Here is a 25,399-nt window from a genome sequence, read left to right as displayed (position 1 = left end):
GTAGTATGGAGGGGGCCTCCTTGTAAGAATGTAGTCTTCATGGGGGCATGTATACCCTGGTATCACTTGCCTCCTTGTCTCTGATCTCTGGCTAGGGTTCCCCATTTAGCTGAACCCCACTGGAAGTCAGGGGATAAGGAAGCCTTTGAATGTAGTCAGTGTAGGTGAGCCTCCCAGGCATGGAGCATCGGGGCGAGAGATTGTGACACACGAAAGACAGCCAATGCTAAACCTCCATTAACCTCTCTGGTTCCCAGTCTATTCAGTCATTCATTCAGCCAGCATTACTGATCACCAACTGTGCAGGCACTGTGCCAGGAGATACAGCAGCAAACAAGGCAGCCCTCCTGGAGCTTACAATCCCTGTGGCTGTGTCAGCTGGGTGAGGCTCAAACTACAGCTCGACTGAAGGTTTAAGATCACACAAGCCCTCCACCTCCTAGCATGGTGATCGCATGACTTCTCTTACTCCTCTTCCCTCTTGGTCAGGAATAGAATTTCTCTTGTTACTATAAGTAGTGGTGGCAATGGGGGTGTGTATGTGTAGGTGTGTGTGCTAAGGCATGAAAGCTACATACACAGAGGAGCCCAGAAAAAAGAAAACAGTTGGACATTAGGAAAGGCAGGAACAGTGGTAAAGCCAAGTCAAAGGCTCTTCACTCCAGGGCATGGCCTTTAAGGACCCAGCTTCTACCTAAGCATATGCGCTCTGCTTCCTCCACATATACCCAGCTCCCATAGGTTTTGCCATTTTTCCATGCCAGTCCACTCAAGGCCACTACATTTCCTATTGGGGGTGGCATGCGGGGTAGGCCCCTGGTCCTGGACAATCAGTGGCCATTCCTGGACATAGAACAGCTTGGTGCTATTTCTCTGAGCAGGGGGCTCTGGATAAGGGAGAATCCCCCTTTGTAGGAGACATTGGGTGTGGCAGAGCCCACAGCTGACATGCTCAGGGCCCCTTACTACCACACGATAAGCTCCTGGAGGTCAGAGGTCAGGGACCTGGTCTTACATTGGTTTTCCAGTAGCAAAGACATTGTTTCTTTTAAGTCAGCCACTTAGTCAATATTTACTGAATCAGACTGGGCAAATAACCCTTAAGTTACAATTGGATACCTCAACCACATCCGTTCTTGGGGATCTTTTAACACACAAAGACATTTGACATTTGTTGAGAAGGACTTTGCTGATCCACAGACAGAGAAGATGACCTGTGTTTGGCTGATGAAGAGACATGCTGGCAAAGCATGCATCCTATTGGGAACAATGGCTCCCTTTCTCCTGAAATGCCTCCCAGCTGTGTGTGGCCAAGCCAGGGCTAGGCTCAGATCCTTGCACTAAGGAGTGTCTCACATTAGCAGGAGAGCAAGTGAGGCACTGCCTTCCTGCTATGGTAACCCTCTTATTTCGTTTCAGTGATACAAGTTATTGACATTGTGCAGAGAGACTGACACCATCGATTCTTCCCAGAGCGAAGTTGGCCTTTCTGATGATAAGCATAGGACTTCAAAGCTATGTATCATGGAGGTGTTTTCTTCCTGGGTGGATTCGAGGAGTAGAATTCCTTTGGCTGAAAAATGGGGGTATGAACCATAGTAAAAGCTGCTAGCAGAAACGTCTGTGGGCTCTCCTTACATTTCTGGCCTAGAATCTCTGAGGCAGAAAACAACTGTTCTCCTTGCAGGAACAGCTGGCCTGTTCTGCAGGACACAGCTTTCCAGACCAAACTCTCAAGTCCTTGGGAGACCTGCTTATCCGGAGATTAAGCTAGACAACAACTTGAGAGTTATCCATGAACAGCAGGATCTGACCCTTGGGGCAGAGGAAGGTTTTAATTAACTTCATCTGAGAAGTTTCCAAGGCCTTTCCAGCTGTTTTGGAATGTTGTGTTCCAGGCTTTAGAGGTTAAAACTTCCCTTTCTGGCATCCAAAAGTGACTTTTGGAAGCAAAATAAGAATAGCTTTTAGACCCCAATATCATAGTACATCAGCCAAGCCTGGATCTTGCCACTAAATGGGGAGAAACTGTCTCTGGGGTTTCCTTAGGGACAGAATGGCATGTTTGACCTTAGACATGAGGACTTGGCAGTCTTGGAGCAGACTCTGCTAAGGTCTGGGTCTTCTCCCAATATCTGTGACTCTGAGGGGCAGCTGGCAAAATTAATGGCCAGCCAGGCAGTGTTGAATTCCAAGAGAAGAGAAATGTTGGCCCATCAGTACCCTGAGGCCTGGTTTTCCTGACATCTTGAAGGAGAGGGTACCTGTTGGGACTGGTGGATCCAAAAAAGTCAAGGAAAATGTTATGGGATTTTTTTTTTCTACCTAAAAGGATGTGCTGCATCTTTTCATGAGTGGACATCTGATTCTTTCATTCAGGGGGTGTTGATTGAACCCCTTTTGCCCATCAGGTACTGTCAGTGCTGGTGGTTGAAGGACAGAGCAGTAAACAGTCACACGTTTTAAGGGCAAGGACCATGTTTCATCCTCCTCGGTCTTGCTTATAACAGACATTCACATAGTATTTCACTGAACTGGTTCCCCCAAAGTCACAGCTTCTCCCATTCTCCAGTGTCCATTTTCTTTCCCTTTCCCCCCTTTAACTGATCTCCTATCTCACCAAGTCAAGAAAATACATTCATAGTCTTCCCTATGCAAGTTGCTGACTTGCACAACAGTTCACCTTACAAACCAAACCAGAAGAGAAAAAGAGGGAAAGGAAAGTAAAATTGGTTTCCCTTGAGCCTTGCCTGGTTTTCATCTGGCACAACCTGATTCTAAGAGGTTGCTGGTCACACTGGCAAAAAGTCTGTTTCACCCTAACTCTTTCTCCCCACTGCCTACTCTCTCATTTAAAAAAAAGTTGTTTATTTTTTAATGAATGTTTTCTGATTATGAAAGTAATAAATACCATTTGGAAAAGAGAATAAACTCTTCTACACACCCAATACATTTAAAAAATGATTTTCCAGGGTGAATTTCTGAAGCCATGCTTGGCTCTTCCCTCCCAGAGTTTTCTGGAAGAGGCAGATGAGTAAATCCCTCCATCTCTGGCCTTTGAATCCATCATGGTACCTGTTGCCCATTGAGAGTGCTTTAGCCCCAGTGCCTGTGATTTTATGCAGATGATCATAGCTGCCCAGATGTTCATTTTACCCAGATTTTTACTAGTAAAAGTGTGGGAAGACAGGCAGGAAATGGAAAGAGGGGCCCAGAGGTGAGATTTTATGTTTATAGTGGAATTAGCACTGGACTGGGGCTGAGCCCTCAGTTTGAATCCAGGCTTTGCGGGTAACTAGCTATTTCCTTAAGAGAGTCTCTCAGCCTCTCTGAGTGTTTATCATTTGTAAAATAATAGTTGATTTGGTTATCGCTAAGGTTCTATAAATTGCCCTGACCCATAGTTTAAGAATAAACGTTTATTTGGTTAATCTACTTTCTCTTTCCACCATGGTTCTCACTCCTTTCATTTCAAAGACCTACCAATTTTACTGTTTCCTGCTACCCAGCCCCACCGCTCTTCCATGTAGTAAGGAGCGAAATGTTCTCCTTTCCAGCTCTTCATGTCAGTGAGCAAACTCATCTCACTTCTTAGTCATTTCCATTCTCTTTCTCTATGCTCTTTCTGTTGTGTTCCCAGCCTTTTATCCCAAATGAGACCTCACAAAAGCAGGTTTGCCCCTCTGATCAAGGGCTTTAATTGATACATTCAATTAATTAACAAGTCTTTAATGTGCACCTACAATAAACAAAGCAGAATTCAGCACTCTTAAAAACATAAAATACGTTTAGGATGTGTTCTTAGCCTCCTAGGAGACAAGACCTCTAAGGCTGCAAACCCCCTTGCTACCTTCTGGTCCTCCACTGACTTCCATGCAGCCAACACTGATAACCATCTGTCACGCTGAAACCTTCTCTTCCCTGGGCTGCTGCATCTCCACACCCTGTTTTCCACCTTCTGTTACTGAACGCAGGTGCGGCTGCTGGCTGCTCAAAAGCCAATACTCAAGAGAAGAGTGTTGGTTGGAAAAGGAAAGATGGTTTATTCAGGAGGCTGGCAACCTATGGAGAAGGCGGACTCATGACCCAGAACCAACTCTCAAGATTCTGCTTGGCCATGAAAGTTTTTAAAGGGAAAAAAGGGAAGCTAGTCTCACTTAATCATTTGGGGAGGGCGTCACTGTCTTCGTCATCTTTCACCGGGTGCAGACTTGCTGACTCCTTGTGATCTTTCTTTAGATGCTATCTTGTTCACACACTTGGCTCGCAGGATTACCGAAGGGGAAGCTGGGGAAAAGATCTAGTCATCCATTAATTACTTATTGTTCATTTCTACTTCTTTAATTTAAGAAAAGAATCTACATGTTAAGCCAGGCATTGTGTGATCAGGGACTTGCAAAAGCTATCCAATTAGTGAAGCATGGGGCACAAGCTACAGGGGTTAGGTTAACTATTGCCTAGTAATCTCACATCTGTAATTAAGTTTTTAAAGTTTGAGGGAAACAGAAATGGATTAAAAAAAAGGGCAAAAGAGCTGATTCCATTTCCTCTCTCACTTCTTCCTGGCTTTCTGATCCTCCCTCAGGCCCATTCACTAAATTTGGTCCTCGGCCCTCTTCTCTTCTCAGTCTCTTTTCATTCCCTGGACCATGTCAACCATTCCCATGACTTCAGATACCATCTATATGCTGATAATTCCCTGAAATATATATCTTCATTCAGATATATTAATATGCCTGGAGCAGCACCTGTGATCAAACACATTAACATATTTATAGTGAAATATGGGATAAATGAAAACTATAACTACCCCCCCATAAATTCCAATCAGGTTTTACTGCCAAAATAACCAAGTTAGTTATAGTGCCACTATGAAAAAAAGTTTTCATTTTCCAGAGACTTATGGACTTCAGAATTGCAGAGATTATGGACCTGTATGAAGAGGCGTGGCCTTTGTTAGTCCAGAGGGGGAAAAAGGATAACAAAAACTTCTCTGCATTTCCCTTTCCACAGAACAATGAGTATCCACAAGACTTGAGGTCTCTCCTGCTGGAATGAGAGTGACCAGAAACTTGTAAACAGTTTTTCTTGTTAAAAGTAATAATAAGATAATAAAGTCCTATCGTATCTGGCTTCTGACTACAACAATGGCATTATTAGATTCAAGTCCCTTACTCTACCTAGAATTTCTCACTTAGCTGAAATGCTTGGGGTTTCTGTAACACATAGTCTCTGTACTTCCTGAATACACACACAAACACTCCTGTGTATAGCTTTAATTCTTGGGCATTCAACTAGATACATAACAATTAACAAAGTAAACTATCCAGCTCTTTCAATGACAACTGTTTTCATACCCTAGCTTAACACTTCTCTGTGAGTTGGCTCTACAGCCTGATTAGTAACAGACCTAGAGAATGTTCAAGAGGCTAGGGGTGGGGGGACAGGGCAGCATGGAGAGGCTGGATAAAATGTTATTTTAGTATTTTCAGTGAGACAGAGAAAAAATTCATGCAAATATCTCTACTCCCACCCCACCCCCCCTTTTTGTTTTATAAAGCCTTTCTTTGTCCAAATCTCAATTTTTGGATTAGACCCTTGTTGACTGTGTCTGCTTAAGTCCTAGATAAAGGCTTATTTGTTTGACCTGTCGTATCCGTAATTGGTCTAACTGCTCGTTTTGATTTTCCCATTGTGTAGACTGTGCTAGGAAGCTTGGCAGGAAGCACACTATAGAAATGTGGAACTGAACAGCTTAATGTGTGTAATTTGGGAAGTTCAGCAGATGCCAGAGCTTAGCAGGCTCCTGGCTTGTTCAAGACTGTTCCTGTGGATTTTCATTCTTGTGGGCATCACGTTTCTTAAGTCTGAGGGTTTGGGTCCCACCCAAACTCAGTCCACATAGCCATCTCCCAGCTGTCCCACTTTTAAAAGCCAGGATGGTAGCTGACACTTGGAGGCTCTCCTGTCATCTCTTCCTAAGGAAGTGGAAGGGTAATGAGGTAATTGGGTTCCAGAGATGGTTCCGGTAAAGGCTGACATATAATGCTTTCTCTAGACATGAGCGTGGACTCCTAGTTGGTTTCTAGGAGATCTGAGGGATTGCCCATGCAACATCCATCACTCCTACAGTGGATGACATGTTGAGCCACCCAGATCCCCCCTCCAAGACTGAAGCACTCATTTCCCCATCTCCTGGGAAGGTTGACAGCCGCAGTCATCAGCTGAGTCCCTCTCTGAGATTTTTCCTCAGCCGAAAAGAGCCGCCTTGCCCCAGGTAATGCTCCCTTCCCAGGGGCAGCCCACATCTAATGTCTGATTGATACAGGAGTAAAAAGACCTAGCTCTCTCACCTCAATTTGGGACAACTCTGAGCCAGCCCAGCACCAGAGCTCCCTGAAAGATCAGCTAAGGTTTTTACTGTGATTTCATTGCAGCTCAACTTCTCCCTTTGTCCACTCCTGCTTACTTCACTTCTTTCAGGTGTTGATGCTGAGAGTACTCCCCAATAAACTTCCTACACGCAGGGCCAGGGAAACCCTACCTGTAACACCCCCTTTGTCCTGGCTGGTAGCACTGTGTTTTGGGGTCCATACCTTCTTCATGTGAAGATTCAGGAGTAAACCTTAATTAGTCTAAACTAGTCAAGGTGGTTCCATTGACTTAGCCAGTGATTGGCTTAGGAAGGGTCATGTGACTCCATCCCAGCAAATGTGTTGCAAAGGGGAATCTCATAGGAAAATTTTCCTGAATCATAAAAAGAGACAAGGGGAAGAAGAGACCCTTTTCTATCTGAATGAGATGCTTTTAGAAAGGAACAGAGCTGGGAAGAAGGTAGAGCCAAGAGAACAGCAGAGGAATCAAACTGAAGCAGAAGCCACCCTGCTTATGATCTTTTTGTCATCTGCGATAAATCCCCTTTGACATCACACTAGGGATTTGTCACACAAGGACTTGATGATGGAGTTGGCTCTACAATCTGTGAGTTTTGTTCCGGTTCCAACTGCCCATTCCATTTTCCCACCTTTTGGGGGCCTCTGCTTTTTGAAATGTTTGTCAGGATTCTTTCTCTTGGAAGTTTCTTGATGACCCAAACTCTCTTTTTTCTGACTTCTGATGATCATTAATTTGACTTTTGTTGATCAATTAAACTCTGTTTCCTTCTTCTATGGCATTATGGGCATGGAGTTTATAGAGTTAATGTTATGCAATAATGTGCATGTGCAGCTGCGGGTGGAGGGAGGGTGACTTCTAAAGGAAGCTGATTCTAGAAAACCACGTTCTGGGATGGCTTTAGATGAGAAAAGAAGGAAATGGTGACGGAAAGGTTTTCAAATTGTAGAGGAATAAGGGCTTGAACCTAATGTTTGGCCCAGAATAGGGTATTCATTTTTAGAAAAGTGCATCCTCTCCGTAGTTTATTTTGACAAGTCAGTTCATAGCTTCCCCAGAGTTTGGTGCTGGAGAAATTGCCCAGCACCGTAGTGGGACTGATGGTGGGGAGCCCTCTTCTTTCTCTCACTTGCCTGTACTCCCCTCTGCCTAAACACTGCTGCTGCCCTTTTTGTTTTGTTTTGCTAGTTGAGGTCTAATTTATAACCAATAAAATTCACAAATGCAAAGTGTTCAGTGTGATGAGTTTTGACAGTGGTATGCTCCCATGAAATCATCATTCCAGTCAACAGATGGAACATTTCTCTCATCTCAGAAAGTTCCTTCAAGCCTCTTTCCAGTTAATTCTCTCCTCATCTCCAAGGCAACTAGTGTTCTGATTTCTACCACCATAGATTAGTTTTCATGTCTTCTTGAACGTCATATATATTCTTTGGTGTATGAATTCTTTCATTCAACATGAAAGATGTGGTTTTGAGATTCACCCACATTGTTACATGTAGCCTGCTTCCCTTTTAAGACTATCCATGGGGTCCATTGCTCTCAGATTTCTCTGTCATGTTTAAGGAGGAGGCCCTGCCCCTCCTGGTGGTGGTTTTACTGTGAGACAATTTGCCACATGAGCTTCATAAGTCACTGATTCCTAAAGACAAATCAGGTGGCTCCTTTCAGGGACAGCCAATTGATCTCTCCATTCTACATGGTGATAATGATTGATGATGTCTGAACTTTTTGGAGTGAAGACAGACAGTAATTTCTCCTATGGGCTCCCAGGACAAAGATTGATAATCCCCAGGATTCTATGCCAAGATACTACCTGAACTTCGTCCTGGTGAGGACTTGGTCTCACTGCCAAGACCAAGGGAGAAACAAACAGTTATTAAGTACAAAGTGTCTGCAGGCACTTGGTCATAAGTGACTTAATTTCCCTTCCTGGAAACGCTTTGAGAGAGGTGTTACTATACCCATGAGGACACACAGGGCTTGATCTGAAAGTAGGATTTGAACCTGGGTTTGTTGGCTTCCATACCATGATTTTTTACCAGCAGCAGCCCAAATTTAAGCTCCTATGTCCATTTAAGGTGGCACATGCATATCTCCAGGTGACAGGTACACCCATGACTGAATTGCTGCAGGGCTGGAGAGGACTCAGGGCTAGATGTATTTCCTTTCTCAATAACTCCCACTAGAGTTGGCAGGTGAGTTTTCATTTTCAGAAATGTTCTCTATTCTTCTTAGCCAGGCAACTTTGACTTTTGGTAAAGGCCAGCAGATCTTTGTTATGACCCTTGGAAATTACTGTTGTGTAACAATTGTGTTTACAACTGAGAGAGCTTCCAGACCCGGGGAAGCTTTACAAAGGATGATGCCAGCAAAGAGGCATTAAGTTCTCTAATAGGCTTATGCCCTGATAATCGTATTAATGGCACTGTCTCATGCTTGATGCTGCAATTATGGGCCTCTCCTCTTGAATGTAATTTTGGAGTTTGATAATAATTGAGAATATGATTTTGCATTTCTCTTTAACAAGAGTTCCATTCCCTAAACAACATGATGCCCTTAATAGAGATGACTCTTGTGCCCCTTCAAATTGCTGACCTTATACATCACTACAATGGCATGAACAAGCTAGACTTTACTCACCTGGGAATTCTGAGTTTTTCCTGCATCAGGACTCTGTGGGCTATGGAACAAATCCCCTGGGAATCATGACATTGGTTTCTAGCATCTGCATCTGATAATGAGGTTTTATGTTTTTCTGCTGTTGCAAAGTCAAAGTAACCTTGGGAGAAAGGGTCTGCTTTAGGAGTCAGGTGATTTTTAACATGTGGCTTAATTGTCAACATTTAAGATATTATCTCTAGTTTCAGGTGTTTGGCCTCCAGAAAACTACTTTTGGGGCCTTCTTTTTCTCAGTTGTAAGTTCCAAGGGATTTGGACTAGAATTCTAAGAATTTCACCCTTTCCATCAGAAATTAATATTTTAGCTATTGAAAGAAGGTGGCTATTGTTTTCATGGCCCCAACTGGAACTGATTAACAGACTAGCCAATCACTGCTATCCTTTTGAAGAAACCTTCGTCCACAGCATATATAAGATTTGGGGATTTTTGCTTCTGATGCTACCCATGTGCACTTGGCTCTGTGGCATGCTGGGATCTTTTCCAGGCCTGTGGTAAAGGGAGGAGGGAAGTCCAGGGCAGAGGCACCAACCAGGCCATGGGGGCTAGCCACTGAGGAGGAAGGCCCTCATTCTGAACAGTGTCCAGAGGGCTGCAGGAGTTGGCTTCAATATAACAAAGGAGGTGGAAGTCAGCTCTGGCATTGCAGGTCTTGGGCTCTCGGGGGGCAGCTCTGTGGGGCCTGTATCTGAATGGCAGGTTGCTGGGTGCTTCTGGACAATGAGGCAAAGGCAGTAAAAAGCAAAGGAGGCAGGTGTGGGAACTGGCTCAGGGCTTTTGTTCTATGGACATGCAGGTGCCCTAGGCTGACCAGGTGCCATGAGGCAGATGGCAGAAGGAGGGGCATCCAGGACTCCTTGCTCAAAAGCCCACAGTCTGGCTGGGCAAAAATACCAGGTGTGTGCTGGCACCAAACAGGGCACAGGAAACTTGCTGAAGATCAACCTCTGTTTCACCAGGAAATGGGTGGTGACATGAGAGACCCAAACATGAAAGGCCAGGGCAAAGCACATAGGATCCATTTGTGTAGCCCAGGCTGCCCAACCAGCTAGGTGGAGCACAGGTCTGTGACTGAGAGGGGAGCAAGGCTATAGGAGTGACAACAGAAGCAGGGAAACCAAGACAAAACGCTTGACCTGGAAACTTTTCGTAGACCCATGTCAGACTGACATCTTTGCAGCCACAAAGGAATGGGCATATTTGCAAATATTCTCCTCAGGATAAGTGATCAGTCTGGGCCCCTTCCACCCCACCTTCTCCAGGAAGCCTCCCAGCCTTTTCCAACTCTGGCTAATTGTTCCCTTGTCTGAGCTCAGAGCTCTTATTGTCTGCACCTTACAATTTAGCACTTAATCAGACACAGCTGTGCATTCCTCTCTAATTGTTTTGTGTGTGTTTGTCCTGTCTCCGGGGCAAGATTACAGCTTCCTCTGGAGCAGGGACTCACAATCTTTTGGGAAGGGCTCCTGGGAGAGATGTGGGTGTATATGAGGGGCTTCTGAACAGGTAAATCACTCACATTCCTACAGTGCTTTGCAGATTAGAAAGTGTTTTTACTTAAGTTATCTCCTCTATTCCTTACAATTGCCCTGAGAGGGGTGTGTATTTTAGCGTCCTCATTTTACAGACAATGAAGCCGAGACAGAAGGGGTCAACAACCCACCTGAGGAAGACAGAAGGTATGTAGCAGAGGTGAGACAAGCCTGAGATTCCTGATTGACTGCCAATCAGCCAGTGCCCCGTAGGGGTTCATTTGGTGGACAAAAAAGCCCCCGGTGGAAAAGAGGGAGAGGAGGAAGGGAGGCCTCCACATGCCTTTCTCCCTGATGGGAATCTTGGGGAGGAGAAGTTAGTCAGGGGGATGTGGCCCTGGCTTGCAGAGCTCCTGGGTCAGGCTTCATAGAGACAACTGGGGCAAAACCGACTGGGCCACTTGTTTCTGCTTTCAGTGTCATTCCCTCACGCATCCTCTATCCTGCCATCAGCCCACAGTGCCCACCCCTTACTGGGAGTTCCTATCTTCTGAACTCCTGGTCACTCCCTCTTCCTCACTCTCTTAAGACTTTAGCTCCTGGCGCCGTGGCCTTCACACCATGACCCTGACCCCAATTCTTGCCCACATGCTCCTGGATGGCTTCACTAACCACACAGATGACCCACCCAGTACCCTGCCTCTCAGTCTCTTGACCTTACATTCTCCAGTGACTTTCTCCTCTACTCTCCCCCATCACAACCTGGCTTTGTCATTGTCCTAAATTTCTCCACCTCCTGAACCACAAACTTAAGCATCCAAAATCTCTGACTCAACCCCCTCTCCTTCCAGCATGACTGAGCTTTGACCCCTTTGACCCTTCCAGCCCACCGACTTCTGTCCTTTCTCTCTGATCATGCATCATATCAACCCCACTTTTGCCGAGGTTCTCAATTCCTTGGCAAAAGGAATTTGCTCCTCTGCCCAGCAATTCCTTCATCTGAGCCTGGACCAGAGCAGAGACAGCTAAGCTCTGCTGGAGGAAATCACAGAGGAGGACCAAAGGGCACCTTACAAGTGCAAGCTACCAACCTTAGGAGGGTTGCCATGCTGCCTTGCCATCCTGCCGTACCTCTGGTCATCTCAACCTTCTCACCTTCTGCAATGACTGTGTCAAACGTTCTCCATTCTCTTCAAATCCCTCATCTCTCTTGCCCTACTCCCAGTCTCCTCCCCAGAGTAAGAGGAAGGCATCAGGTGGAGGGATTCAACGTCCCATACCAAACCTGCCTGGTTCAGTTGACCTCCAACTGCGCCCTGGCTGTTATAATAGAGGAGGTGGCCTCCTGCATGAGGTCAGCCTTTCCACCCAGATTCTGGTTCCATCCTCTCCCATGGTCACAGGAACCACGTTTATTGTCCATTATCCTTCCCCTGCTGTACCTTTCTCTTCCTCTTCTCTATAAGGTCTTCCCCATCGGCATTTAAACCCATTCAATTTATTCCACCCTAAAATTAATAAATATAAACTAAGATAAACCCACTGGTGACAAAACATTCTTTTCCAGCTATTTCTATCTCTGACCCTTCACAGTCAACCCTTTCAAGATTTGCCTGTAGTCAGTACCTTTCTCCATTTCTCCACTTCTCACGCACTTTTCAATCCACTCCAGTTTATCTTTCATCCCTTCACTCCACCCTTGGGTCTCTCCGCCATTTTGAGTGTTGTTGGCTACTGCCTCTTTACAACATATCCTTTCCCTGGCTCCATGACCCCACTTCCCAAACTCCTAGGTTTTGTTTTTTTCCTGCCTTTCTGGCTGCTCCTTCACCTCTGCCAGATAGTTTGCCTCTGGCCAGCCTTTAGATAAGGGCTCATCAGGCTCAGTCCTAGGCCCTCTTCTGATAGAACTCTATACTCTCCTAGGACACCATCTCACTCTCGGGACTTTATTGCTGCCTTTACACCAGCTACTTCATCCCCAGCCTCTCCACAGAGAACCAGACCCTACAGCCAAACATCTACTCAGCATCTCCACTTGGACATCTTACAGGCATCTCAAACCCACCTTGACCAAATGTGAACCTTGGCAAGGTTTTCTCAATCCTCTTTCCCTGAGGGTCCCCCAACTCAGAAAACGGCACCACCATCCATCTGGTTGAAGAAGCAGAGACCTGGGACTTCTCCTTGATTCCTCCCTAGCCAAACAATCACCAGGTCTTGTTGGTATCTACTTCTCTCCATTTGCTCAACTGCTTAGACAAACAGCCCTTTCCCTTATATTACAGCAGCAGCTTCCTAACTGTCCCTCCACCCCCTCCTCCCCCTTCCCTATTCATTCTTCACATTGCAATCAGGGTGATCTTACTGAAAATGGTACAGTACACCCTGGATGATCTAGTCTCTGCCTACCTCTCCAACATCCTCCTCAACCACACCCCGCTTCGTAGTGTGAACCTGCCAGGAACTCTTTTCCACTCGCCTCTCCTCTTTGCCTGAGTAAATCCTGCTCACCCTTCAGAGCTCAATGTCACCTCCCCTTGGACTCCCCAGACAAATGGTCCCTCTACCTTGCACTCCCTTTGGCCAATATCACAACTGTAATTATACAATTGATAGTGCATTTAATTGCTAAGTTCCTTTCTCTCCAGCTAAACTGTGAGCTCCAAGAGGGAAGAGTGTGTCTGCTACACACTCTTCACCACTTCAGTGCCTAGCCCTGTGCCATGCACCTAGTAGGTGGTCAACACATATTTGTTAAATAAATGAACAGTTCATCTTTACCTACTCATGATGGACCAAGAGCAGAGACTGCAGCCAAATGTGCATTTAGCATGGAGTAATTTAGCGGAATAGTGGAATTCAGCATTGAGTAATTCCCCCAAAGACACAGTGTAACATTTACAGATACACTCCCAGCTGCATTAATTAATGGCACTATGAAGAGAATGCCCTTATTTTTTAATTTCAGGGCCTGGGCAGCTTTTGGCAGCTGCAGAGGATACAGCTTAATTTCCTTGTTGGTTGCCAGCTGACATTGTAGCAGTTCCTTTACTAAAACCCCTTGGCTGGCAGTCCGTGAAAGTATGTCTGTGGCTAGTGCGAGTGCATTTAAAGGGAAGGCATATGTGTAGAAACAATATACTGATCTGATGGCAGAAAAAAATCTTCAGATGTCAGTCTTGTCCCCTCACAGCGTTTAAAGATCAGAAGAGCTGCCAGAGATATTTTTATTTAAACCAAGGAACACGGACTCAGGATTAATTATTTTGACACAGAATGAAAGACTCAGGCTTCATTTGTTTATTAATTTATACACTCTGAAGAGTTCTTAAAAGAATTTCTAATATCTTTATTTCTTTAAATCTGTTTCATTAGTTTTCTAAATTATGAGAGTTAATATAACTGGAAAAAAACCTCAAAGTCAATAAGGGTATAAAACTCATCTCCCCTCCTTCTGAAACCCCAATCCCACATCTGGGGTAATGGTGGTTAACAGCCTGTCTGTATCTTCCAGATGTTTTTCTATGAGTACACAAAAATCTGACTGTTTGGACTTTACATCCCAGTCTTAGGAGAATCATGTGATCAACATAAAAGCAAAAAGGACTGAAGGCTGCAAATCAAAACTTTCCCAGATCTGACTCAGAATTCGTTTCTAGAGGACCGCACCCACGTGGCTCAGTGCATCCAGCAGTGCATCCACCTGCTCTTCCTTTTCGCTGAGTTTGGATTAAGTGCCCATAGTTGAGTAGGCTGAGCTCAAAGGTGCCTGAAATGACTACTTTAGCAATTCCTTCTCTTTCAACTAATTCCGCCTCAGAAAGCCTTCTGAAAAATGCAAATAATTGAGGGCGTGGTGTTCTTAATTCCTTAGTCTGATTATCTAAAGGGGCTTGCTTTCTTCGTGTAGAGATAAATACCAAGAGACGGGGGAGCTTTCAAGTGCGCCTCTGGCCAGGCTTACCTCCTGGCGGAGCGCAAGGGAAACGAGCTGACTGCACTGCACTGGGCCTTTCAGGCCAGGGCAACCTCTCCATCCGGTCGTGCGAGGCTTACCTGGGGCCCTCAAAGCTGTGTCAACAGCAACTTGGACTCACCTAAGAATGCAGTGCTCTGGCGAGCCGGCGGGGGCGCTGGGATAGGAGGGTGCGTCGTGGTCCCCGGAATTCCCGCGGCTGGGTGTGGTTAGCGCCAAGCACCCATCCTGCGGTGGGAATGTATGTCACAGTTCAGCCATTAAGGCTGCACCTAGGTATCCGCCCTGTCCCTTGGGCCGCGGCGCGGGTTCGAGGCCGAGCGTCTGGGCATCTTGCGTTTCTGGCTTCCCGAGACTCGCCTGGAACCTCGAGGAAACCCTCTACAGGACACCACAATGAGAACTAAAACCTCTCTCCCCATGTTCTGGGAGGCTTCATAAAACCGAAGATGGCGTGGCAGTGTCAAGTAGGTGTCATTTGGGCACCTAAGAGGTGGCGGCAGCTACTGGATGGGCAGAGAGCAATGGTCAAGTCCCATTTTGGCTCCGGTTCCCCGTAGCTACCCCCATCTTCCATGGTGAAACCCTGGGTTTTGCGGAGACACATCTGCCCAAGCACTTGGCGGCCGGGGTTCGGTCTAGGACCCGTCACAAACTGACTCCGGCCAGAAGACGCCACTGGAGTCCTCACCAGGCCATGTGCTTAGTTTCCCAACATCAGATGTACTGCAGGAGGGGCGACAAGAGGGATTAAGGTTAGACTGGAGTTGGAAAATAGTTCTTTTGAACTTCAAGCCGCCCTTTTCCCCCGACGGTCTAGTTCTCGGGGTTCCCTTCCCCCAGTTTAAGCCTTTGCTTTCCAGGTGAGGGCCCGGAGGGTCCCCGGATGCCAAGAGGAGCACCAGCCTGCGCCGGTCCCGCGCGTCCACCGCCCGACAAACTGGAGCCGTGCTTGCCCCGAACTTGGGGCGCGAGGCGGCGGGCCGGGCGGGGCGGTGACGTAAGGGGCGGTGCCGGGCCTGATTGGCCCGTGGGGCGGGGGCGGGACCGGGCCGGGGCCGGGGAGCCCTGAGGCGGCGACGGCGGCGCCGGGAGCCGGAGCCGGGAGTGAGGCGCAGCGGCTGAGGCGGCAACAAGTGCCGGAGCTGAGCCGAGCCGGGGCCAAGCCGAGGCGGAGCCGTCCTGCCGCAGACACCACCCGGCCGCCCATCGCGGGCGCAACGCATGGAGCGAGAGCGGCGGCGGTCGCCGGGCTGAGCCGCGCGGAGCGGCCGGGACGTGGATGCAGCCGCGATCTCCCGCCCCCGCCCCGCTGAGCAGGAGCTGCTCCCGGACAAGGTAGGGCCGGGCGGGTGTGCACTCCCGCCGCCTCCCTCCTCCCCAGGCAGGCTCTGCGCCCTCTTACCTCTCTGGTCCCCGGCTCCCCCTCCACTGGCCCATCCTCTTTCCCTCCACAGCCCCGTTCCTCGCCGGTTCCGGCTTCGTACTGGCGCCCCAGAGCAGGAAACAGTCTCTAGGTGGCTCTTGCGGCGTTTAGGCGTCCCGGTCCTCCCCCTCGGCCCCCCCGCCACCTTCCTTACCCTAGAGGAAGAGGATAACGCAACCCGCGGCAGCCTGTCTTTTGAGCTTCCTGCCCCACTCCACATTCCCCCCCCCCCCGGGACCCGGGAACTGGGAACATCTCCGCCTCCCCGCTGCACCCCAACTTCCGGGGGAGCGCGCGTCGGGGTGATGCAGGCGTTGGGAAGGGGCGTCTGAGGCCTGGCGTCCTCATCTGGGTTGCACAGACGTTTTGGGGAGGGGGCCCTGCTGGATTTCGCGTTACACCCCCGCACCCCACCCTCGCACTGCGCTGCCTGCCGTGCCGCATGGGGAGATCAGGTGTTCTGTGAGCTACAGGGCCGCCAGCAGTCGCTCCCCAGCCCCATCCGCCTGCCAATGCCACCTCAGGGTCCCTAAAGGCTGGTTTCTGTGAAACTTAGAAAGAACCTTTTGCTTTGACCTCTACAAAAATATTCCACACCGCCCGCGTTGAATGATTAACCCGGCTACTTGACCGAAACCTGGGGAGGGGGAAGGGTGGGTGCTGCGGGAGCGTGCCTAGCCGGCCTCTGCGAAACACCTGGAGTGGAGGGTTGACGTGGGGGGCTGCTCGGGGCGGACTCCTCTAGGGCTGCGGGCGCGGGTCCTGACGGCTGCCCCGGGACGGCAGGCGGACCCTTCTGGAGGCAATAAAACTAAGTCACCTTAATTTCTAGGCCACAGTGCTTTCCACTCAGGGCTGGGGAGCCGCAGAACCTACTGGCTCCCCATCAAGTGGGGAGGAGCAGCCGAGATACTCCCCACAAGTGTCAGAGCGTGAAAGCTCATCTCTGAAAATAATATATACGTTTTAAACCTGATTTGTTGAGGAGGCTCCCTCTCCTTCTTAAAACGTAGGGGTGGTATGTTTGTCTTTTCTCTCCTGCCCCCCATGGCCTCCTGAACTTCCTCAACTTCGTAGAACGGTAGTTTGGAACAATTATACCATATTCTCTTGCCGCTCCCCTGTTGGAGCCTTGCTGTAGATTTCAGATTGCAAAGCCAGTTGGTGAATATGGGCTTCTACTTGTTAAAACAGATCCTTCCAGTGTAATTTTGCTCCGGGGAGGTAATGGGTTGGTTAAAGAGGTGGCCGACAGGGCCAAGAATGGGACTAGGAAGGCGGGGACCCAGCCCAATCCTAGGGCTCTCAACCCAAGCCATTGCGTGGTCTCCCCCAGGTGTTATCTGACAGCTGCCCCAGAAGGAGGATAGGGCTGGGCGGTCCCTTCTTCCCACTGCCCTAGTTCCCTCTTCTGTTTCTTTATTTAAAATTTTTATTTATACTTTTGGCTGCGTTGGGTTTTTGTTGGGGTGCGCCGGCTTCACATTGAGGTGACTTCTCTTCTTTCGGAGCACGAGCTCTAGGCTCGCAGGCTCAGTAGTTGTGGCACGTGCGCTCCGTAGCTGTGGCTTGCGGGCTCTAGAGCGCAGGCTCAGTAGTTGTGGCGCAGGGGCTTAGTTGCTCTGCGGCATGTGGGATCCTTCCGGACCAGGGTTCGAACCCAGGTTCCCCTCACTGGCAGGTGGATTCCCAACCACTGCGCCACCAGGGAAGTCCTTTCTGTTTCTTTTAAATAGAGGTTATTAAGACTGGTGGAATTTGGGAGAATGTTACACAGAGTCCCTGTGCTCTTAAACCAGATTGGATTTTAAGACCAGGGAAGTTAGGGAGCCCTATACTTGAGTAAACCTTTTCCTACTGCCAGGCCTTTACAAATGTCTTTATCTTTAGATCTGCCATTAGGAAGTACTTTTTCAGTTTGGGATACTGCTTTTTCCCTTGGGAATCTTCCTGCAATAGGGGCTCACTGCTCTTCATTTAGTTTTTGTGCAGATGGCATGTGTATGATGCAGGCCTAATTCTCCGTAAGAGTTCTGAGTTCCCACCTTCACTGTTCACTGGTCTTGATTCCGCCACATACTGTTCCGTGACCTTGGACAAGTTGTTTATCATCCCTGCCTCATTTTCCATGTCTGGTTTTGGGATGGTAGTGTCTGGTCTACAGGATTGTTTTTGAGGACAAATAGGATAATGTTTGCCAAACTCCTAGCTGTGCATCATGGGGGGTGGTGTTTAAGAAGTGCTTAATAAGTGATGGTTATTGTGTAATCAATATAGAAGTTCCTCCAGGCACCAACTTCCCCTTACCAACAACAGTAACCATTTAGATTTGTTGGAGACTGAAATCAGCCAAATTTGGCAGATGGCAGATAGTTTTTAAAATCCAGGGAATGAGGTAATCTTTTGAGGAAAATAAACATAATATGCTTGTAAAAATTATGATTTGGTTTTTTTTCCTGGGTTTCCTGGATGGAGAGTTGAGTATATATAGGTGGCTTATAATTTTGAAAATTTCCTTGTTTTAAAAAAAACCCACAATTTAGATTTCTCTAATTCTAAGATACTAAAGGTTTGCTAAAAATAGGAAAGTGGAACTGATAATTCGTGGTGGATTTTTCACTCTACAGTTTGCCCAGATGCATGGCTTAAAAAAAAAAAAAAGTTACATTAGGAAATGAATGAGAACCCAAAAAAGTTAAAATCGTTTTGCTTTACCCAGTGCATTGTTGGTATAAAGCTAAGATGTTCTGGATACAAATGTGTGGGGCTTTTTCAGCTGATGCAGGGATAAGTGAATCCTTTGTTTCTCAAACTTTGAAACTGTAGGAGAGGAAAACTTTTCTCTTTTTCCCCTCCAAGTTCTTTGGCTGATCTAATAATTAAGTTGACATAAGACAGATTAATTGGAGAAAAACAAATTTCATATGTACAAGGATAAAAATATATGACTCAAAGAAGTGACCAAAGCAGGCAGCTTTCGTACCTTTTAAAGAGACAAGGAAACAAATACATTTGTGAAGAATTGACAAAACAAAGGGGTTTGGGTTTAGGGTGACTGATGAGTGAAGAAGTAACAAGGTTTGTGCAGGCTTCTCAGCCCTGAATTCCCTATCTCTGGTGATAAGAATGCCTTCTACCCTCCTGGTGCAGGGGAGGGTACCTTCCTACGGAAGATTTATCTCCTGTTTTCAGGGGGACAAAGGGGAATCAGAATGTCCTTACACTGGCTGTTTTCTCAAGGAACTTTAATTCAAAATAATCATTGTGTCAAAGTGACATATCTTGGGGTGGCATATTCTGCTCCCCTTTTAATGTTTTCTGACAATGCTGTTTTTTTTTGTTTTTGTTTTGTTTTGTTTTCCCCTCCAACCATAATTTAGGAATGCTGAACCAGGACTGTGAATGTACTTAAAACACACTCTGTTCTTAACATACCGGGTCAGTGCTTTTCATTCATTCTAGCTTGCTTAATAGCTACAATATTTGACTCAGGTTTTTTTTTTTTTTTGACAGTTTTATTGAGCAGTTTGTTAAGGACTTTAAAAATTAATAAATATAAATGGTTACTTTTATAAACATTGAAATTCTTGCATCTGGGATAATATTTGGTTATGTAATCTTGCACATGCCCCATAGTGGTGCATAAGTTATCAATACTGAAAAATTCTCATAAAGGCCTTTTGGTCTTATATGCAAATGCTCAGGAGAAACTAAAATCATTTCGGTCAATTGCCTGGCACTTTTTTGTTGTTGTTGTTGGGAGTAGGAGTTTATTAATTAATTTATTTATTTTTGCTGTGTTGGGTGTTCGTTTCTGTGCGAGGGCTATCTCCAGTTGTGGCAAGCGGGGGCCACTCTTCATCGCGGTGTGCGGGCCTTTCACTATCGCCTCTCGTTGCGGAGCACAGGCTCCAGACGCGCAGGCTCAGTAGTTGTGGCTCACGGGCCTAGTTGCTCCGCGGCATGTGGGATCCTCCCAGACCAGGGCTCGAACCCATGTCCCCTGCATTAGCAGGCAGACTCTCAACCACTGCGCCACCAGGGAAGCCCTGCCTGGCACTTTTGGTGTGTACAGAATGTTAAAACATGAATTAAACTGGGCTCTGAGTTTGAAGGTTGGATTTCTTGGCTTGCATACTCAAAAGCACCCAGTAAAGACCATACACCCAACAGGTGTGGATCCAGCTGTCCCTCCCCACTTCTCCAAAGGTGGTAAAACTGTAACTAGGTGCTTGCCAAATATGTCTCCAAATTGTGGATGAATAAATTCCTCTCTCAGGAGAGGCAATTACCGCTTGACTAAGAGGTATATGTATGTGTGGGGTGAGGCTTTGAGCGAATTGATGTAATGATTTCATCATCACCAGCTGATGATGAGGCTTTGCTAGTCTGAACAAAGCTTTGATGGGAAGAACTTTCTACTCGATGGAGAATTTGTTATTAGGGCATATGTGGCACAATCACCTTACTGCTGGGAAAAGTTATTTGAGTTTTCGGTTTGTTATAACTCTGCTTTGAGATTTTTACACTCACTGTGTTGCCTCTACTGTGAGATTTATGCACTTTGCCCACCAGTTTTGTCTTGCCTTTTCTTAGTTTTTGTAACAAAATTCAAACTTCCTTTGAGGGTCAACATTGTTGATAAAATTATAATGTATGTCTTGAAATATTTTGTGTAGTTTTATTTAGGTACTTCCATAGGTAACTCTTAAGAATTTTTTTTTTTTTTCCCGGTACGCGGGCCTCTCACTGTTGTGGTCTCTCCCGTTGTGGAGCACAGGCTCTGGACATGCAGGCTCAGCGGCCATGGCTCACGGGCCCAGCCACTCCGCGGCATGTGGGATCTTCCCAGACCAGGGCACGAACCCGTGTCCCCTGCATCGGCAGGCGGACTCTCAACCACTGCGCCACCAGGGAAGCCCATTAAGAATTTTGTTACAAATTATTTTCTGTACATCTATGAACATTCCTTTAGAGCAAGGTTTAAAATTATTTTTATTCTGATGTGGCTACAGACAGGAAATTCCCAGTAGCAAGGAAATTGATACTTTCTACTTTTCATTCTGTGGCATTTAAAAATAAGCTTATTGTTCAGATGCCTTCACTCTGATGTGATTAGGGTGTACTTCACTTAATCAGAATGTTTTAAAAAAACTGATTATCTAAGAGAATCAATTCTAGAGTGTGGTCAGGTTCTGTCAAATAGTGGTATGATGGTTTAGTGGTTAAAGAACATGAACTTGGAGTCAATCAAATGAGGATTTTTTTTTTAAACTTGAGGCATAGCATACAGTAAAGTGTGTAAAGTGCACTAATATGAAGCGTGCAGCTCATGAATATGTGTCCAGCACCAGATCAAGAAGAAAACGTTTTCAGTACCTCAGAAGGTCCCTGTGCCCCTTTCCAGTCAGTCTCCAGCCCCTGAAGGGAACCATTATTCTGACTTGGTATATCATCTTAGATGTGCTGCATATCGTCATAGATTGGTTTTGCCTGTTCTTGAACTTCATGTAAGTGGCATTTCCAGAATCATAGAATGTGTAATCTTTTGTGAAACAGACCTGGATTTGAGTTCCATTTTGGCCACTTACTGTGTGACGGTGGCTACTGTGTGATAAATTACTCTAAGCCCGTTTCCTCATTAGTGAAATAGGGGAGATAATCTAGCTCAGATTTGCTAAGAAAATTAATTTGATCATGCACCTAAAATACCTAGCACTGTGCCTGACATACACACAGTGCCTTTGTCCCCCTTTTATTTCTTTAAAAAGATGGTAACTAAAGCAAATGTATCTTCTGTGTTTTAATATGCTATTTCACTATAAAAAGTTGTGTAGGTCTTTTATTGAAAGTTAGAAGCCAAATCTTTGTTGAGTCAACGCTTTGTTGATGTAGCATCAGCTTAAATAAGACATATTATTTGTTGATAGTTGATCCCCTGTTTTTGTTTTTTTTTTCGGTACACGGGCCTCTTACTGTTGTGGCCTCTTCCGTTGTGGAGCACAGGCTCCAGATGCGAAGGCTCAGCAGCCATGGCTCACGGGCTCAGCCGCTCCGCGGCATGTGGAATCTTCCCGGACCAGGGCACGAACCCGTGTCCCCTACATCGGCAGGCGGACTCTCAACCACTGTGCCACCAGGGAAGCCCGATCCCCTATTATTTTTAATTGACATTTCCTCTGTAAGTCATAAAATGACAGTCATTGAAATGTTCCATTTAGAGCTGATTGGTCACCTGTGTGATGTGAGCTAAGGTGCAGTGATGACAGCTAGTTTACACGTGTTTATGAAACCCATGGAAGAGTTTAATTTAGATAAGCGGCATCAGTAAGTGCCCAGGATGCCCAGAACAATGTTTTACTACTTTATGTTTTGTAAAATAATTATTTCAGAAGTGAAAACACATTTTCACTTAATTGCATGCTTCATACAACCCATTTAAAATGTTTTCAGTTTTTACAGTCTTCCTCTGTAACTGGTATTGTATATTCAGTGGTCTCATGTCTCCAGTGTATGTGGTTTTTGTTTTCATTTTTTTTAATACTTTTTATTTTTGGAAGCATTTTTTTTTTTTTTTTTTACGGTATGTGGACCTCTCACTGTTGTGGCCTCTCCCGTTGCGGAGCACAGGCTCCGGACGCGCAGGCTCAGCGGCCATGGGTCACAGGCCCAGCCGCTCCGCGGCATGTGGGGTCTTCCTGGACCGGGGCACGAACCCGTGTCCCCTGCATTGGCAGGAGGACTCTCAACCACTGCACCACCAGGGAAGCCCTTTGGAACCATTTTTTAAATGTAACTTGATGTTACTATGGCATTCTTTCTAAGAGATTTTTTTCTTATGTTTATTTAGGGAAAAATCAAGATAAAGTAAAAGAAAATAAAGTTAATTCCATCTCTTAATACTGTAATTACTGTTAACTGGGTTGAGATCCTTCTAGGTGCTTTTGTGCACATCTGTATACTTCTAGAATGAGACTAGGAAAAACATGTTGCCAACGCTTTGGGCAAATGTAAAGCAAATTGTACGGGCCTTCCTAGAGATACCTGGCTGAGAGGACAGAAGACTTTGAAGGTCTGGGTTCAGATCCATCCCCACATCCCTACTTGTGACTGTACCATGGAGTCCCCAGGGGCTCCATCAGAGGGACCCCTGTCCTCCAGATTACAGTAGCCAAGCAGGAAAACCTGTCCTTGGACAACTCCGCCCACCCCTCCACCCCCCAAGACCTCAAAAAGATATGTAACAAAACGGCCAATTTGTTCATTTAGCCAGCATGCGTTGATTGAGCGCTTAGTGGAAGCCTTGCACTGTGCTTGGCCCCTTGTGTATTCCTAGATGAGTCAGGCACAGTTCTTGCTGTCAAGGAGTTAGCAATCTGGTGGGAACTCTAACCAGGAACTGATGAAACAGTGGTCTGGTAGAGGTCCAAGAAGAGTGCAGTGTTGGGGTCAGCTAGGAAAGGCTCCTGAGGAAGTTGTGTTTGGGCTTAGCCCTGATGGATGAATAAATAACTTAGGGGTAGAGAAAGGAGGGCAGAGGCAATTGCGGATTGCAGGCTTGTAGCGATGTGTCAGGGGAACAGCAGGTGATCCTGTGGGTTTGGAGGGCATGCTGCTTAGGGAGGGGTAATAGGGCACAGAGCAGCCTTGATGACCATGTGAAGAAGTGACACTTGATAGTTACGGAGGTGATGGGGAGCCATGGAAAGTTCTTGTGGAGAGGATGTGGTGACATATCATGGTCAGGCTTGTGTTGAGGAGGATGACTTGAGCCAGAGAGGTGGACGTGAGGTAGGTGTAATCATGGCTCCAGGTCATTTTACGGCCTCCTAACGGGGCTTTCTGCTTCCTATTTGCCCCACAGCAGTCTATTCTCAGAAGGAAGCTGGGGGGATATTTAAAAACTGAAATTGCTTTACATACTTTTCTACTTAGAATCCTCCACTGGCCCCTAGTCTCCCTCATGGTAAAGCCAAAGTTCTCTGTCACCTGTCAGGCTCTTGGCTCAGTTCACTGGCTCTCCTGCCTCGCCCCTAGCTCAAGTCTCTGCAGCCACATGGCCTTTGACCTTATCCAGCCTTTGGCCTTTACACTGGCTGTTCTCTCTTCCTGGAATTGTCTTGCCCCTTTCCCTCCACCTTCCTTCTGAGAAGAGAGGCTTTCTCTGACTGTCCCCATCCTTATCCCCTGTACTGTGCTTTATATTTCGTCTAAGCCCTTATCAACCTTATGATAATTGACCATATAACTTCTTTATTTGTGGTCTGTTTGAAACATTGCTTGGTTTAAGTAGGTGCTTGATATTTGTTGAATTAGGTCACTTCATCAGTCTTGCTGGGGGAAAACTGAGGGCCCAAACCAGGTCAAGGACGGTACAGGATTAAAATGGAATCTTAAAAAAAAAAAAAATGGTTCTGAAGAACCTAGGGGCAGTACAGGAATAAAAATGCAGACGTAGAGAATGGACTTGAGGACACGGGGAGTGGGAAGGGTAAGCTGGGACAAAGAGAGTGGCATGGATATATATACACTACCAAACGTAAAATAGATAGGTAGTGGGAAGCAGCCGCATAGCAGAGGGAGATTAGCTGGGTGCTTTGTGACCACCTAGAGGCGTGGGATAGGGAGGGTGGGAGGGAGGGAGATGCAAGAGGGAGGAGATTGAGGATATATGTATATGTATAGCTGATTCACTTTGTTATACAGCAGAAACTAACACACCATTGTAAAGCAATTATACTCCAATAAAGATGTTAAAAAAAATAAAGAGGATGTGGTACATAAAAAAATAAAGTGTATGTGTGCCTGTGGGTGTTATTTATTTGAAAGGGAGTGAGAGAGAAAAAGATAGTGGATGGGATGAGATTTGGAAACCAATCCAGGGAGGTGTGAAGTAAATGAGCTACAGATAGGGGTACGTTGGGACATTTCATAACCTTGGGACTCGAAGGCTGTAGTGGTGTGGAAGGAGGGTCCAGAGGACAGGAGTGTAGGGTGAAGGAAGACCCACCATAGGCTTGAACCCAGAACTGTGGAGAGTGCCCATTTTGGGGGATGGGGCCAGGAGCAAAGGCTGCCAAGATGCAAGAGAACCAGTAGAGAATTGGGGTTAGGGGATGGATGGTCTTGAACTTGGGGTGGGGGTAGGGATGGTGGCCAGCAGTGTTAGGTGCTCTGGGAAGTCAGCAGAGGCAGCGGACTGTGAAGATTCTAGAGGGGTGAAGGGGATTGGGAAGGTCAAGGCACAACAAAGGGCCGTAACAAGACATGGAACCTTTTCAGGAAGTTGTCGGATAGGGAAAGAGCAGCCTGTGCCTGGAGCTACTGGAGAGGGAGAGCTTTGAGGTGGACGATGACATTGATACAGGACCCCAGGGGAGCAGCAGCAAGGACTGTCCCAGGGGACAGTAATCTTGTGGGGTCTGGGGATTGACTTACTGAAAAGGGAG

At 46.6% G+C, this 25,399-nt stretch overlaps 2 protein-coding genes across 2 annotated transcripts in view; both read left to right on the top strand.

Moving 5' to 3' along the window:
- The window catches only part of COMMD1 (copper metabolism domain containing 1), a 236,083-nt gene that overhangs the window by 206,014 nt on the left and 4,670 nt on the right, over positions 1-25,399 (top strand). The gene's annotated exons all lie outside the window — the stretch shown is intronic.
- Positions 15,336-25,399, top strand: part of B3GNT2 (UDP-GlcNAc:betaGal beta-1,3-N-acetylglucosaminyltransferase 2) — a 31,812-nt gene continuing 21,748 nt past the window's right edge. The window contains exon 1 of the mRNA XM_079941066.1: positions 15,336-15,862. The gene's annotated coding sequence lies outside the window, so the exon portion shown is untranslated. The remainder of the gene's footprint in view (positions 15,863-25,399) is intronic.

This window comes from Stenella coeruleoalba (genome assembly GCF_951394435.1).
Source record: "Stenella coeruleoalba genome assembly, chromosome: 13".
Lineage (NCBI taxonomy): Eukaryota > Metazoa > Chordata > Mammalia > Artiodactyla > Delphinidae > Stenella > Stenella coeruleoalba.
This window is presented reverse-complemented; position numbering and strand designations above follow the sequence as displayed.